This window comes from Schistocerca americana, chromosome 5, assembly GCF_021461395.2.
Source record: "Schistocerca americana isolate TAMUIC-IGC-003095 chromosome 5, iqSchAmer2.1, whole genome shotgun sequence".
Taxonomy (NCBI): domain Eukaryota; kingdom Metazoa; phylum Arthropoda; class Insecta; order Orthoptera; family Acrididae; genus Schistocerca; species Schistocerca americana.
Genome location: NC_060123.1, coordinates 641,123,756 through 641,141,730, shown reverse-complemented (window position 1 = coordinate 641,141,730; position 17,975 = coordinate 641,123,756). Strand labels below are relative to the sequence as shown.

Below are 17,975 nucleotides of genomic sequence, written 5' to 3'. Positions count from 1 at the left end.
AGTTTAGCTAAACTAATGCTGGAAGGGAGTATCCAAATGGCTCCCGTAGTGAACCAACTGTTGAAATCATTTGATGTGGTGCGCATCATGATGGGCATCTGGGCAGTCGAGAGTTGTTATTTGCCACAGTTTGGCAGTGGCCATTCATGTGAGTAGACAGCTGATCACTTGACGTGCCCACATAGAATGTTGCACAGTAGTTGGAGCACGTATGGCTCTGCCATTTATAGGGCTGAAAATGCATGGGACTAGACTGTGATAAGGAAATGATGGGTGGGTGTATGTGTGTTTGACCATGTCATGCACTCAAGAAAGGAGAGCACAGTTGGGTCAGACAGAGGTATTAATTTTCGGAGCAGGAAAAAGGTGTCTGGTGAGTAATAACAATCACTGCAATGTATCATCAGCAGTTTGAAACACCATGAAATGTTGCTTCTGTTGATGCAAATATGTGTACCAGTGTTCCATAGCATCATTCTACTGACTGCAGGGGGCACTGAGGCCTGAAGCAAAGTGGTCTTGTATGCTCCAAGTTTGTCTGCCTGGTGCTGCAGTGACTTTTGTAACAATTCTATCTTTAGCTGCTACTGTTGCACTAGCTGCTGCTGTTATTCCAGGAGGCAAACCAATTTAGTGCCTATGGTACCAACAACTTCCTTTCTCCTCATCACCAATGTTATATCTGCATGTAGCCACATACCAGTTCACACATCAGAACCCAGGAGAGAAATACCCAAAGCTGGAACGTGGAAGAGCCACCTGCAGAAGATAACATGATACCAAGTGGTAGTCAGTCTAGACACAGCTGACTGATGGTGTACAAGACAAGATTAAGACAGGTACAAAGCAACCTGGGTAACAAAGATGATGATGATGTTTCAGATTGTGGGGTGCTCGACTGCACGGTTACCATCACCCATACAAATTCCCAACCTTTACTCAGTCCAATCTCACCACTTTCATGAATGATGATGAAACAATGAGGACAACACAAACACCCAGTCATCTCGAGGCAGGTGAAAATCCCTGACCCCGCCGGGAATTGACCCCGGGACCCCATGCTAAGGAAGCAGGAGTGCGACCACGAGGTCACGAGCTGCAAGGTAACAAAGAGTCCCAAAGCTAAATCCTATACAACATTGATGTCAACAGGCCAAGAACAAAGAGGAATACAATCCAGAAAATGACCAGAGAGAAGAACCAAGTGTCAAGAAAAGTTGTTATTGAATATTTCATAGTACAGGATGATAGTACCCAACAGTATCACGTGCGAGGACAGAACTGATGGAGCGTTTGCTAGGATGTCATATTTATACTAGCTGTAAGGGACACTGTTGGGCAACATATTTATATGATAAAGTAGGTGACATGCTTAATATTTGAGCGCAACCCTGCGATGATACTACGGCCTGTAACAACAATTTACATTGATTTCCTCCACAGGAAATGGAGCCCCATACCAGACTATGTGTGAAAGTAGGGGCATGACATATAACAATTGCTGTAATTACTGTGAAGCATTTTATGTGGATATAATGAATATTACCCAGCTATTGGAGCTCAGTGCTGTGAAATACTATCTACATCTACATTTACATCAACACTGATAGTCCGCAAGCCACTATACGGTGCTTGATGGAGGATACCCTGTACCAGTACTAGCCATTTCCTTTCCTGTCCCACTTACAAATAGAGTGAGGGAAAAATTACTCTCTACTCATATATGCCTCCATATGAGCCCTGATTTCTCATATCTTATCTTCGTGATCCTTACGCGCAATGTATGTTGGTGGCAGTAGAATTGTTTGGCAGTCAGCTTCAAATGCCAGTTCTCTAAATTTTCTGAATAATGTTTCTCAATAAGAACATTACCTTCCCTCCAGGGATTCCCATTTGAGTTCCTGAAGCATCTCTGTAATACTTACATGTTGTCAAACCTACCGGTAACAAATGTAGCAGCCCACCTCTTAATTGCTGTGATGTCTTCCTTCAATCCGACCTGATACAAATCCCAAATACTTGAGTAGTACCAAGGGTAGGTTGTACCGGTGTCCTATATGTAGTCTCCTTTACAGGTGAACCACTCTTCCCTAAAATTCTCCCAATAAACTGAAGTCAACCATTCACCATCCCTACCACACTTCTCACATGCTTGGTCCATTTCATATCACTTTGCAAAATTATACCCAGACATTTAAATGACTTGACTGTGTCAAGCAGGACACTAGTAATACCTTATCCAAACATTACAGGACTGTTCTTCCTACACATCTACATTAACTTACATTTTTCCACATTTAGAGCTAGCTGGAAATTTTGTCTGATTGATTTTGTATCTTCCTACACTCACTCAATTTCAACACCTTATCGTACACCACAGCATCACCAGTAAACAACTGCAGATTTCTGCCCACCCTGCCCACCAAATCATTTATATATATAGAGAACAACAGCAGTCCTATCACACTTCCCTGGGGCATGCCTGACAATATGCTTACCTCTGATGAACACTTGCTGTCGAGGACAACATACTGGGTTCTATTAGTTAAGTAATCTTCAAATCACTTAAATATCTGCAAAATTATTTCATACACTCGTACCTTCATTAATAGCCTGCAATGGAGAACACTTCCTTCTGGAAATATGGAATCTTCCTGTTGCCTTCATCCATAGTCCACAGTATATCAAGTGAGAAAAAGACATGGTGAGTTTCACACGAGCAATCTTTTGTTGATTCATGGACATAAGCCTCTCAGTCATGAGAAAGTTTTTATTATATTCAAACTGAGAATATGTTTAGAGATTCAGCAGCAAACAAAATTTAGAGATATTCTTCTGTAATTTTGTGGGTCCATTCTTGCACTCTGATTATATACTGGAGTCACCTGTGCTTTTTTCCACTCACTTGGGACTTCATGCTGGGTGAAAGATTCATGAGAAATGAAGGCTAGTTAAGGGGATAATGCCACAGAGTACCCTTCATAAAACCAAACTGGGATTCCTTCAATACTTAGTGATTTATTTGCTTTCAAATCTTTCAGCTGTTTCTATACCCCAGATATGCTTGTTCCTATGTTGTCTCTATGGGAATCTGTCTGTTGGCCAAATGATGATATGTTTGTATGATTCTCGTGTATGTATGATTTCTTGAACATGAAATATAAAACTTCAGCTTTTGTTTTGCTACTTTCAACTGCCACAGCAGACTGGTCAACAAGGGACGAATGGAAGCCTTAGACCTGCTTAGCAATTTTTCGTAAGACGAGGATTTCCTAGGGTTCTTAGGGTTTTGCTAAGTTGACAGTGATAGTTGTATGCTTTGTGGATAGATCTTTTAACAGGTGCATGAATCTCTAATAACCTTTACTTGTCGTCATTTGTGCAGTCCCTTTTGAACCGAGAGTGCAACAGCCTCTGCTTCTTCAGCATCTTCTGAATTTTGTTATTAAACATGGTGTGTCTTTTCCATCCTTCATCCACTTACTAGGCACATAACTTTCCAGACCATGATTTACAGTCTGCTTAAACTTTGCCTATAATTCCTATACATCCATCTTACTGGAACTAAGTGATGTCAGTTCACTGTCAAAGTGAGGTGCTAACAACTGCTTATCTGAAACTTCCTGGCAGATTAACACTGTGTGCCAGACCGAGATTCGAACTCGGGACCTTTGCCTTTCGCGGGCAAGTGCTCTACCAGATTGGGTAGCTCAGTTGGTAGAGCACTTGCCCACAAAAGGCAAAGGTCTCGAGTTTGAGTCTTGGTCCGGCACACAGTTTTAATCTGTCAGGAAGTTTCATATCAGCACACACTCCACTGTAGAGTGAAAATTTCATTCTAATTGCTTATCTGCTCTTTCTAGCAGAAACACTCTCCTAGTCCGATGTGCATTAGGAACTGTATATGGGGCCTATAATGAGCACTATTGGTTCAGCAATGTATCTTTCTGCCAAATATTTAGCTTCCTTATTAAAACCATTGGTAGAAAAATGTAGTCGCCACATTTGTAATTCAAGGATTTTATTCAGAGGCTCAACAATGTCAGGCTAAATAGTACGGATGTGCTCGTTAGTTTTGACGTGGTATCATTATACTCCAAAGTACCTTTAAAGGACTATTTATCTCTCATCGGACAACATTTTGATAAGAACATCACAACCCTATTTGAACATGTGCTTTTGCCATCACATTTTCAGTTTAATGGTGAATTTTGTGATCAGATCAATGGAGTCACTATGGGAAGCTCCTCTCCACCCTGGTAGCTAATTTATTCATGGAAGACTTCGAAGACAAGGCACTGGACTCAGCAATTTTCAAACCAACAGTCTTCTGGAGGTACTTGGATGACACATTTGTAGTATGGCTGCACAGAATGGATGAATTACGTTGATTTCTTGAGCATTTGAATTCTATCCATGTTAGTATCAAATTTGCTATGGAAATAGCATCCTTTTTGGATGTTATCATTCACCATAAAGTTGACGGCACATTAGGACATGCTGTATATCATAAACCTACTCATACAAATCTGTATCTACATGCCTGTAGCTGCCGACACCCTTCACAGACCGTAGGTGTCCTTAAGACCTTAGTGCATAGGGCGCACTGTATATCCGATAAAGATAATTTGCAAGAAGAGCTCACATACCTCAAGAGCTTTTTTAAAGTGAATGTATTTTCTCCACACAAAACATAGAATGCAGGTATGTGGTGGGAAAGAAGATAGTAATTCCTTTAGATCAAGTGCATTTCTGCCCCTTGTGGGTGATCTTTCCATGAAGATAGGCCATATTCTCAAGAAACACTGTGTTAAGATGATCTTCTGACCTCCCACGAATTAAACTGCAGAAAAGTCATCATGGTGTCATCACCGCCAAATTGATGATCAAATCAAATGTCTGTATGCCTTTGCCACAGGCAGTGCGTGAGTAAGCGTATTTCTTTGCTGCTGACCAGTGCCTGTAACTCGTAGGCACATACCACCACGCTGGAGCATATAGAGCCATGATTGACACCTTGTCATCAGTCTTCTGACTTACTCTGAAGATGGCTGGATGATACACGGCCGAAACAGTGATCAATGGAAGAAATTTTATTTGTGCGACTCCATGGCCAAAATTTAATGGGCTCTTCTAGTCTTCTTGACTGATTTGTAACAGTAGCAACTATAATGACATGATGATCAATAATCCCAATTTCTATGGTGACATTGTCAATAAGGTCTGGCCTATTTGTAGCTACAAAGTCTAAGATATTTCCATTGTGTATGGGCTGCTGAGCTGGTTGCTTAAGACAGTTTTTAGATAACGTGTTCAAAAGTGTTTTGCATGACTGTCTGTCTGTACCTCCTGCAGTGAATCTATAGACATCCCAGTCTATACTCAGTAGGTTAAAGTCGCCTCCAACTAGTATTCCTTGATCTGGCTACTTATGCACTACTGGCTGTAGATTTTCTTTGAATGACTCTAGAACTGTCACAGCAGGATTGGGTGACCAGTAAAAATGTCCAACAATTAACTTGGTTACACCTACACCTGTTATACATGACCAGATAACTTCAGTCACACTCAACTTTGATCTCAATAGAGACAATATTTTTGACAACTGCAATGAAAACTTCCCCTCCTGTGACCTTTAATCTGTCTTCCTAATATACATCCAATTACTTGCTAAATATCACAGAGATTTCCACTTTTGTTTTGAGCCAGCTCTCATTTCCAAGAATAATTTGAGTGTGAGAACTTTCCTGGAGGGCAGTAAATTTGGGACCTTTATTAGAAATACTTCAACAGCTTACTGATAAAATTTTGACAGTTGAAGTATATTTATTATGAACATCATTTGACTTCCCTTGCTGTGTGTCAACTGGTGAGTGTTCATCAGAGCACCTCAAACTACAGCCTAGCCCAAAAAACCCTCATGTGCACTCCACAAGTACTGTGCTACCCGGGTAGCTGCTTCCTTTAGATGCCTTCTAATGACCATCCAGCTCTATTTCCTCTATTGGACATCCATCCAACTTCCATGGAGTCTGAAACAAGACTATGAGTGAAGGAAGGGACATCACATGTAACCATTTCTGCAATTACTGTGAAGCAATTTGTGTGGATATAGCGAAAACTACACAAGTGTCCACCTGCATGAATGGTCATCTTCAAATTGAGTCAATTATCAACTCTACATCTACTTCTACATGCATACTCTGCAAGCCACTGTGTCATGCATGGTGAAGGGTACCTTGTACTAATACTAATCATGTCCTTTCCTATTCCATTTCCAAATAGAACGATGGAAAAATGACTGTCTCTAAGCCTCTGTACAAGCCCTAATTTCTCTTATTTTATCTTTATGGTCCTTACGTGAAATGAACATTGGGGGCAGTAGAATCATTCTGCAGTGAAGTTCAATGAAAAGAATGTAATATTCCCTCCAGGGAAGTATCTCTGTAATACTCGCACGTTGCCGATTGCACCCTGCATGCTCAATAGCCACAGACAGTACTTCCTCCACATCTTGGCTGAGGCTCCTGGCAGGCATACTGAGTGCACATTCAATTTCTTCCAGCCCCAGATGCTATTTCCCTAATGGCCTCTATAATACACCTAACATTCAAGCACCCTGTAACTGGTAAACTCTTCTTCCTTTGTGCTTGGATGGAGCTTATCTAATCACAGGCTGAAAGGGCAAGGTCGGATGATTAACCTCCACATTGATTCTCCACCTCAAGCAAGACAACTGTGTTACCACCCACCACTCACCCTGCAGTGAGGGCGGATCCTCCACATTGGGTACACTGCAAGGTGCCTCAGCATCAGATCCCGTGAGTGAAAGAAGTGGCAGCTGAGGTGTTTGATGCAATGTGCCAAATTCTCCGCCACTATTACACACTGAGGCAACAACCTGAAGACAGCTGTCTGTGGCCAGAAGTGTCTTCCATATTTCAAAAACTGTGGCTAGCTCCTCCTGCATCTGCACACAGCACACATGTGCTGGCCGGCCGCGGTGGTCTAGCAGTTCTGGCGCTGCAGTCCGGAACCGCGGGACTGCTACGGTCGCAGGTTCGAATCCTGCCTCGGGCATGGGTGTGTGTGATGTCCTTAGGTTAGTTAGGTTTAAGTAGTTCTAAGTTCTAGGGGACTTATGACCTAAGATGTTGAGTCCCATAGTGCTCAGAGCCATTTGAACCAACACATGTGCTGCCCATCCTTACACTTCTAATTTAAGAACTAACCATGAAAGCATACACAGGAAAATAAGTATGTAACTTGCTAACTTTCTGATGCCTTATGGAGTCATGTGGCTGGCTAGTCAAAAGAAATAACAACTGTGATGTAGACTGTGCAAAGCTACATTCAACAGTTACTCTGTCATCTAGTTACTTAATATACTGCACTCCACAACACCAGTGACTTTGACAGTTATATCAGTACTTGTGCAGCCTGTATATTCTCCTCTAACATCATCTCTGAACTTTACAAGTGAAGAGTATACATGTGGTACATATTCCATATTCTCAATCCCTGGTGTAAACCTCCACTAATCCGTCTCTTTAGATGCTGCCTTCTCACTCTTTTGCTGCATCCTTCCCTGTCCTATCATTTTCCACCTCATTTTTTTATGGGAGTCCCCACACACTGTGTCTTCTCATAGCTTCCAGACGCACTCTATATTTTGCCACTGACTCTGTGAGCTATCTGTATTTCCCTTTTCCAACCACGTTACTTCCCTTTCCTCCTTAGTATGCACTTGTTTCTTCTCCCAATTGCTCCATTCCTATACCCCCACTTCCCTCACATCCACTATCCTAGGTATCTGCTTATGAACAGCCAGTTTTGCTGCAGTCTGAAGGGTAGAAACTTTTGTGTGTGTGTGTGTGTGTGTGTGTGTGTGTGTGTGTTTGTGTGTATATGTGTGTGTGTGTGTGTGTGTGTGTGTGTGTGTGTGTGTGAGGGAGAGAGAGAGAGGAAGGGAGGGGAGGGGGGTCGTGAGAGAGAGAGAGAGAGAGCTATAGTCAAAAAATATTTTGTACTGCTTCATCCAAATCCTGCTCACAAGTTGGCAGGAACACATAGAGGTGCAGAGCAGGCAGAACATGGTTGCCACATCCCTCAAATTACATTTCATTCAACTTGCTCAGACTCGCAAAGTGTTCGATGTTCAAAGATGAAAGTGATATCAGTTTTTCTGGAAGAGCAGCACTATGTTTTCGTTTTATTTGTGGCTATAAATTTTTGAGATGGTGTATGAAAAGATTTCATAAATGCATTTCCTGATGATATTACTGAGTTTTCATTATGTGGGAGATATTTTTGTTATTAAATTTAGGTGAAATCTTAAGAATACATCATATTTTAATTTGCTTCAAACCAGAAACTCATCTGACTTCATTGTGAGGAATAGAGTGCTACTTTTATAACTAACCTATTATTACATTTTCTGATCAAACTTCATATTTACTTGTAATATAACAAAAAAATTATACCTGTTGAGTGAAGTGAGGAAACTTATTTCATTGGTTTTGAAATAAGAAGAATAGTGATACATAATATATTACCTCAGTATTGCAGCAATTATATTGCAAACCTTGGAATATATTCTTTAGTTCAATTAAGATTGAGTTCCTGAGATGAGGTCCATTTGGATAACAGCCTACTTATTAATAGTCCAAATTTATGGTTTGCAACTTGTGGTCTGCAGCTACTTAAACCACACATGCCAAATATTCACCTGAATCCATCTCTGTATGTTTTTTTGTGATGACAGTGGTAAATTCTGCTGTTATTACACTCATTGCTGTCAGAGATACTTGAGTGACTCTTTCACTGCCATCATTTAAAGATGCAACCTCTGACAATAAAGTTCAGTGAATGAAGTCAGAATGGTCAATCGGGCAACAATGCTGACTAACACACTGCACCTACATAGCAGCCAGTGTTGACAACCTGCCTCCGTCATAGTATAGTTGAGCATCATCTGTGTTCCATGTTAGACCTGTTGGACAAAGTGCTTGTTTAATGCATTGGTTCTGAACTGAGAACAGGACAATGAATGAGCAAAGGATCAATTTAAAGTTTTGTTTTAAGCTTGCCAAGACACTGAAAGAAATGCATGCAATGCTGATATGTGTTTATGAGGATCAAGTACTGTCCATGAAGTGTGTGTACGAGTGGTTTGCATGTTTTCGAGGAGACCAGGAAAGTGTTTCTGACAATGCCAGAAGCGGACGACCAGCAACCGCCGTCAGTGATGAAAACATTGAGAAAGTGAGGACATTAATTACGAATGACCGTCGATTAACTGTGCACATGATAGCAGATGAACTGCAGATGAACCATGAATCCATGTGACAAATCCTTACCTAAGAGTTATGGAAGAGGAAAACGTGTTGTTGTCTTGTGCCACATCACTTCACTGTTGAACACAAGCAGGCATATTTAGAGGCTTCATAGGATTTTGTCAAAACTGTGGGTTTGAAACCCAATTTCTTGAACTGTATTGTCAATGAGGATGAAACCTGGTGACTCCGGTATGACCCAGAAACGAAATGGCAAAACATGGAATGGTGTTCTCAGACATCACCTTGTCAGAAAAAGGTCAGAGCCGAAAAATCACAAATCAAAACAATGCTCATCACCTTTTTTGATAGTCAAGGTATTATCCACAAGAAATTTCTACCTGAGGGAATGATGTTGGAGACTGCATGGTACATTGGAATTTTGACCCATTTCATGCAATATCTACGCAGGGTACGACACCAGTAGGCACAAGTTGCTGATTTTTTGTTCACGACAACGCTCACTCACACACAGCCAATATCGTCAAACAGTTCCTGGCAAAAAAGGGGATGGTGCAACTCGAACATCCACCATACTCACTGGATCTCAATCCTCTAGACTTCTTCTGATTCCCTTGACTCAAACTTGCTTTGCAAGGAAAGAGATTTGGCGATATTGACATCCAACGAAATATGACGTGGGTTTTGAACACCATCCCAAAAGAAGACTTCATGCAAGGTTTCCAGGACATTTATCACAGAGCTCTGCGGTGCATAGTTATGTGAGGCGACTATTTTGAAGGACATAAGGTAACCGTAGTTCATAGTTCATCTACATTAATGTTACAGGACTATTCACCAAACTTTATTGTCAGGGGTTGTATGATCATTTCGTATAACGATTTTTTTTTTACATAGCTTCTTTCTACATGCTTTTTCTGTGACACTCTGTTATTGATGGCTTCCTTCCAGTCTTCAGAGGTGATTTTACTAACTGTTCATTGCTGAGCTACTTGCATGTGGACAACATATTATTATTATTACTATTATTATGTCATATCATATTAGCTTGTTGTTGTTTATTACTGTTATTGCTGGCAACAGAACCTTTAATCTGAATCCACATCAATTCTGTTAGGTTGGAATGATAGTGAGAAAGTGGCAGCCTAATGACTCTATTACCTGTATATTTTTGCAGCTTGTCAATTTCTGTAGTGTTGTATAGCACTCCAGAAGAGTACTGTGTAACCCTACATCTACCTTTCTGATGATGATACTCGCAAAGTATAATGATTTTCATATTTAAGAGAACACAGCTGTTGTGCTGTTTTGTTATATATTTTGTATGTGCATGCTCCAAGGAGTGTCACCCCATGTCAGCATAGTGCATTAATCCTTGAGCAAGAGCTACAGTTAACAATGTTGAAAACAACTGAAGAAACAAATAAACATTTTTGAAAGTAGTCATCTTCTTGTGAGATATCGAATGGTCAATTCATTCGTATAAATCAGATCTGAAGAGAATAGTATACGTGATGTTCCTGTATTGAGAAAGTCTTGTTTAAAAGTGTTAACTCTATTGTTATAAAGAATATATGGGCACTCTCTTCAAAGAAACTCTTCATATTTATTTAAAGGATTTTAATTTTGTGTCGAAGCATGCTACTTCCAGCATTAATCCAAACTGCAGTATCTAGCAGAGAAGAAGTTGGGGAAATCTAGATAGTCACAGTAAAGACTAAATAAAAAAAGGGCTGAGCCATATAAATCCAGCAGTTACAGATTATGAAAAAAATCAACATTCTTGAAGTAAGGAACATCACATCCCTTATATGAGGTCTGTTCAAAAAGTTCTGAAACATTCATAATTTCGCACCAATGGTGTGTTGGAGTGAAATGCGGTTGGCATCCCTCCAGATGCCTGTGTTTAATGTGTAACTGGTGGAACATTCATTGTTGTGTGTCTGTTAGTTATTGTTCAGTGTGTACTGAATAGAATGTTGTTCCTACACTTCACGAATTTTGAGATGGCAGAGTTAGAGGAGCAATGCGTCTGCATTAAATTTTGAGCAAAACTCAAGAAAAACTTTACAGAAACACACCAAATGATGTAGGAAGACTACAGTGATGAGTGATTAAGCCATACTTAGTGTTATGAATGATTCACAGGGCTTAAAAATGGCCAGCCAGTAGTTAAAGATGACCTTTGTTCAGGATGTCCTTCGACATCTACCAACAACACTCATGTCATTGTGAATGCCAATTGAAGACTGACTGCCAGAGAGATTGCAGTAGAATGTAACATTTCAGTTTGATCATGTCATGAAATCCTGACATATCGCCTTGGAAATGCATCATGTTGCTGCCAAGTTCATCTCATGGCTCATGAGTCAAGACCAGAAGGACCTTTGCCTCGCAATCTGTGAAGAGCTTTTGGATTGTGAAATGAGAATGAAATGTTCCTTAAGAGAATCATAACTGGTGGTGAGATGTGGGTCTATGGTTATGATGTTGAGACTACAGTCCAGTCTTCAAAATAAGTTGGGAAAGTTTCTCCAAGACCAAAAGAAGCTTCTCAGGTCAGGCCAAATGTCAAAGCCATGCTGACAGTTATCTTTGACTTTGAGGGATTAGTTCATCATGAATTCATGCTGCAGGAAAACTGTTAATTAATGGTACTGTCAGGACATGTTGTGATGCCTGTGAGAAAATGTGAGAAGGAAATGGCCTGAAATGTGGTGAGACAATTCACGGATCTTGTATCACGATCACACACCTGCATGTTCATCCCTGTTTGTGTATGACTATTGCACAAAAAACAAAATAGCACAGTGCTGCCTCATCCTCCATGCTCTCCAGACCTGGCCCCTGTGGGCTAATTTTTTTTATTTCCAAAGTTGAAAACCCCATCGAAAGGACAAAGATTTGCAATAATAAAAGAAAATTCATAAATGGCACTTCGTGTGATCCAACAAAAAATGTAGGAAGACTGCTTCTAGAAGTGGAAATGGCATTGGGAGTGGTGTATCAAGGAGAGTATTTCAGAGGAGACCACGCACAGTAACTAAAAGTAAGCATAGAAAAATTTTGTGACAAATTTCTGTAATTTTTTGAGCAGACCTTGTATAAGGAAATGGGCTGTATAGAAAGATATTAGATCTATAAGCTTCATTTTTTTAAATTTATCTCTTACTTTTATGTTTTGTCATCAAACAAAATGCTTGGCAGTATCATGAACAAAAATTGTTGATGGTGTAGGCATGTAATGCATAAAACATTTCTCTTGACTGATCTCATACAGCAATACCCTGATCAAGAGAGTAAAACTGAGTGAATAACATTTGAGAAATTTGCTTCTCACAGTGTTTAGTTTCATGCAGCAAATGATAACAACAACAGATAAAATTTTAGTCCTGCACCTGTAAGAAAATGAAACAAACAAAATCTCAGAACATGATGAACAGCCCCACTGGAGAGCAAGCCACCTGAAACTTCAGCACAGTTTACACGGGGAGTGTTGTACTAGTGGGGTGCAGGTCTGGCAGTTGCAGGTGATTGCTGTGGCTACAGGTCCCATATGATTGGGTGGATGTGTGCTGTACTTTCCTCATGAACCTCACCCCACTACAGTGAAACTTCGATTCTACATTCTCTGATTTTATGCTTTTCATGATTCTACACCATAAATTTGTAGCCCCTGTGAAAAATGCATAAGATCAATGTTAAAAATTCCCTGATTTTACGTTTCTTCGTAGTAAGGGTTATTTCGATTCTAAGTTCGTACTCGACGTTTCACTTGGTTTTGTCCCATTCTCTTCCTATTGTTATAACCGGCTCAAAAGACAGGTGGTTCACCCACAGGTGGTGGCAGAATTAAGGGAATATCTTAGACCATTGTGGAGAGAGCAGATGTGAGAGAGGAAATGCTGACATAATCCATGATTGGTGTTGCCAGTACAACTTGCAACATTTAGCTTCACCAAGTAATTATGATACAACTACTACTAGGTTACAGTGGTAATGGAAAAACAAGACAGTCAACACGAAGTGTTGCAGACCAAGCCAATATTTGATGAAGTGGTCCACCCACCACCTTTTCTTGTGCCACTTATAACTCAGTCTCATCCTTTTGCATGTATTTCCAATGTACTGTATTCAGCAACAATATCAATCGTCAACCTTATAAATTCAAACACTGAGTCTCAAAGAATATGCTTGGTCATAAACGAGGAAATGTTGCCCATTTCTGGCTAGGGAAATCTTATTGACTGACGACTAGGTAAGTCACCCGATAGGCAGCACAGCCACCACATCGCACTAATACATATGAAAAGAGCTCACCTATCAGATGTGTGGAGAGAGGGAGTGGCCCTTCAGTGACAGGAGTGCAGGTAGTGTTGAAATTATACTTTTTGTGCAGATGATGTGCTATGACAGAGATGTCATATGGAAATAGAACAAGGGTTTTATGATAGCACATTTTAAAGACTTTTGTGTTCAGATTTGACATGATAGAGTTGCAACAACTACATATACGCTGTTAATGTATATATTTTGCCCCACACTCACCACACACTGTAGATCATAAAAATTGGCAATAGTGATAGAGGGCATGGAATGAAACTGTAGCACCTGATCTTTCTTTCAGATTTAAATTTTATACAGTGTACAGAAATTCACTGAGCTGACTTCTAATAAGCTTGTAATGTCAACTGGCAAAGTAAACTAATTTTTCAAATCTCTGTTTCTCACATCAAGCCTAAAATAAAGCTTTAAAAGTGGTGAGCATATGAAGTGCAGCTCATAAGAAAATCATTAAACAATAACAAAAATTGTGACAAATTGTGTCATTAAGAAGTTGTCTGCATTTATGCTTATGGCTTAACCACTTAGCTGTTGTAATGTTTTCAGTTTAATTCAACATGTTCATCAATTTTTGCTTTTTTCTGGATGAGCACAAAGGGTAATCTCTCAAAAACACATGTTTTGAATGTAGAATTTGTAGTTGTAGCATCTCGGAAAACATCTCAATTACCTTGTACCCAGATACCAATTTCAATTTTTTGATGTGTTTTTAGTTGCTGTTACACAACTGTGATTTTTTAAGAAATGAGAAATTCATTACCACAAATTATTATGTAAACCTTGTATTGTAGATTTAATTTCCTTCACTTAGACATATTGTATACAAATTGTCAGAGAGGATTGTGATTTTTTAATCATATTTGCCAATTACACATGCTTTTGCTCATATTTTGGGTGGGGGGGGGGGATCAAATTTTCCCTTGTTATGCATTTTTCTCAGTTTTGAGTTTTATAAGTCTGGATTGCACAAAAATGTAAAATAGGGGTTTCACTGTACATCCATCATAACCATCAATCCTAAAGTAATTTTGAACAGACTATAGAATCATAACTAGAGTAATTACAACAACCTCTTTCTCCAAACTGTTCACGCGATTGGGAATACTTTCAACTGCTTCCTAGTACATATCCTCTTATCATGAATTTTGTTATAAAATGCCTCAATCTCTATGATAACAGCACAAAAAATCACAGTCATGACATAAGATGGTAGAATGACATCCATTATAATAAAAACAGGGAGAAAACAACATTATTGAAGCAAAAAGATGTGAAGTGCACTAGCATACAAATATTCAGTTTGCATCCTACAGAGCACAGAAGTCTAAAGAATTACCAACCATTTTTCATTTTTCAAACTAAAATAGTTATTGTTGGATCATTCCTACTGTTCAGTTGGTGAGTTTTTAAATGCAAGTTAACCAGATAATTTAAAATCATAAGCAACTCAACTTTCTTGACTGTTATTGTGGCTACCACGTATACGAGGGGTGTTTGAGAAGTCCGTGCAAAAATAAAAACTACTTGCGTGTTTGGGGTAAACCTTTTTTTATTTTTTGACATAGTCTCCTTTTATACACTTCGTCCAATGCTGTTCTAATTTGTTGATCCCTTCTGAATAATAGGAATTGTCCAAGTCTGCAAAATAGCTATTAGTTGCTGCAATGACCTCTTCGTTTGAATAAAATCTTTGTCCCACCAGCCATTTCTTCAAATTGGGGAACAAATAGTAGTCCGAGGGAGCCAAGTCTGGTGAATAGGGGGGATGTGAAACAAGTTGGAATCCTATTTCCATTAATTTTGTAACCACAACTGCTGAGGTGTGTGCTGGTGCATTGTCGTGAAGGAAAAGGACTTTTTTGTGGTCCAATCGCTGGCGGTTTTCTTGCAGCTTGGTTTTCAAATGGTCCAATAACAATGAATAATATGCACCTGTAATAGTTTTACCCTTTTCCAGATAGTCGATGAGGATTATACCTTGTGAATCCCAAAAGACAGTCGCCATAAGCTTTCCGGCTGAAGGACTGGTCTTCACCTTTCTTGGTGCAGATTCTCCCTTGGTAACCCATTGTTTAGATTGTTCTTTGGTCTCGGGATTATAGTAATGTATCCATTTTTCATCCACAGCGCCAAAATGACACTTAAAGTCCTGTGGATTCTTCATGAACAGCTGTAAACCATCCTTGCAACACTTCACACAATTTCATTTTTGGTCAAGCGTGAGCAATCGCAGAACCCATCTTGTGGATAGCTTTCTCATGTCCAAATGTTTATTGAAAATATTATGTACCCATTCATTCAAGATGCCCACAGCACTAGCAATCTCACGCACCTTAGCTGTTCTGTCATCCATCATCATATCATAGATTTTATCAATGATTTCTGAAGTCATAACCTCCGCAGGGCATCCAGAACTTTCAACATCACTTGTGCCCATATGGACAATCCAAAAATTTTGAAACCACTTATACAAACTGTTCTAATCGAAGGTGCAGAGTCACTGTAATGTTTATCAAGCTTCTCTTTAGTCTCCTGAGGCGTTTTGCCTTTCATAAAGTAATCTTTAATCACCACACGAAATTCTTCTTCGTCCATTTTTTGACAATCACTTGACTTCCTTGATTCACACAAATAAATAGACCAATAAGGCTGAAAATTGGTGTACATTCTTTCCAAAGATGCTATTAACTAAACATGACCTTGATACGCGCTGGTGGTGCCACCTCGACCTTTGCACGGACTTTTCAAACACCCCTCGTATAACACTATTATCTTTTGTGAATTATGTTGGTTTCTACATGTTATTACTGCATTAATGCTATTTGTGCACAACTGTATTTATTGTCTTGTTTTTAATGTAATAAAGTATTTGTCTTATTATTATATTGTATATTGTACAATTGTAGTTATTATTTGGCTTGTAATGTTACTGCAATAATTCTTGTGTGCAAGTCAATAATATGTATGTATTTTTAATGTTAATGTGTAACTAAATACATGTAAAGTATTGACATGTGCCACATCCAGGGCAAGTAGTTGCTATATGAATCCATGGAAGACAAATTCAATAAACAAAATTGATACTGTTTAAAATTAGTATTAATTTCTGTGGCAGCTCAGTTGCTTAATATCAGTATCTGCTGCAAACATTTTCCCTCTGTCATTCAACCTAATTGTATCATCTTAGGAAAGTATAGTCATCTTACAAATGGTTGCGCAAGTTTCATTTTTACACACTTCAAAAAAAGTTTTGCATTGCCTCGGTTCCGAGAGTTCTGGAACCTGTACAGAAAATTGGAGTAGAGATCAACATAAACATCATTTCCACCCCTTTTATTGCTCATGGAAACCACACGTTGCATGTTGTACCACCATAAAGTGAGACCTTCAGAGGTGGTGGTTCAGATTGCTGTACACACCGATACCTCTAATACCCAGTAGCACGTCCTCTTGCATTGACTCATGTCTGCATTCATCATGGCGTACTATCCACAACTTCATCAAGGCACTGTTGATCCAGATTGTTCCACTCCTCTACGGCAACTCGGTGTAGATCCCTCAGAGTGGTTGGTGGGTCACGTCATCCATAAACAGCCCTTTTCAACCTATCCCTGGCATGTTCGATAGGGTTCATGTCTGGAGAACATGCTGGCCACTCTAGTCAAGCGATGTCGTTATCCTGAAGGAAGTCACTCACAAGACGTACATGATGGAGGCACGAATTATCATCTGTGAAGATGAATGTCTTGCCAATATGCTGCCGATATGGTTTACTATCAGTCAGAGGAGGGCATTCACGTATTGTACAGCCATTACGGCACCTTTCATGACTACCAGCGGTGTACATCGGTCCCACATAATGCCACCCCAAATCAGCAGGGAACCTCCATCTTGCTGCACTTGTTGGACAGTGTGTCTAAAGCACTCAGCCTGACCAGGTTGCCTCCAAATATGTCTCCGATGATTGTCTGATTGAAGGCATATTTGACACTCATTGGTGAAGAGAACGTGATGCCGATCTTGAGTGGCCATTCAGCATGCTGCTGGGCCCATCTGTACTGTACTGCACCGTGTTGCGGTTGCAAAAATGGACCTCATTATGGATGTCGGGAGTGAAGTTGCCCATCATGCAGCCTATTGTGCGTGGTTTGAGTCATAACATGACGTCCTGTGGCTGCATGAAAAGCATTATACAACATGGTGGCGTTGCTGTCAGGGCTCCTCTGAGCCATAAACCATAGGTAGCAGTCACTCACTGCATAGTAGCCCTTGGGCGGCCTGCGCGAGGCATGTCTTTGACAATTCTTGTCTCTCTGTATCTCCTCCATGTCCAAA

At 39.9% G+C, this 17,975-nt stretch overlaps 1 protein-coding gene across 3 annotated transcripts in view; it reads left to right on the top strand.

Annotated features, from left to right (window-relative positions):
- LOC124616757 (acetylcholine receptor subunit alpha-like) overlaps positions 1-17,975 on the top strand; it is a 279,424-nt gene that overhangs the window by 218,762 nt on the left and 42,687 nt on the right. The window lies entirely within an intron of this gene.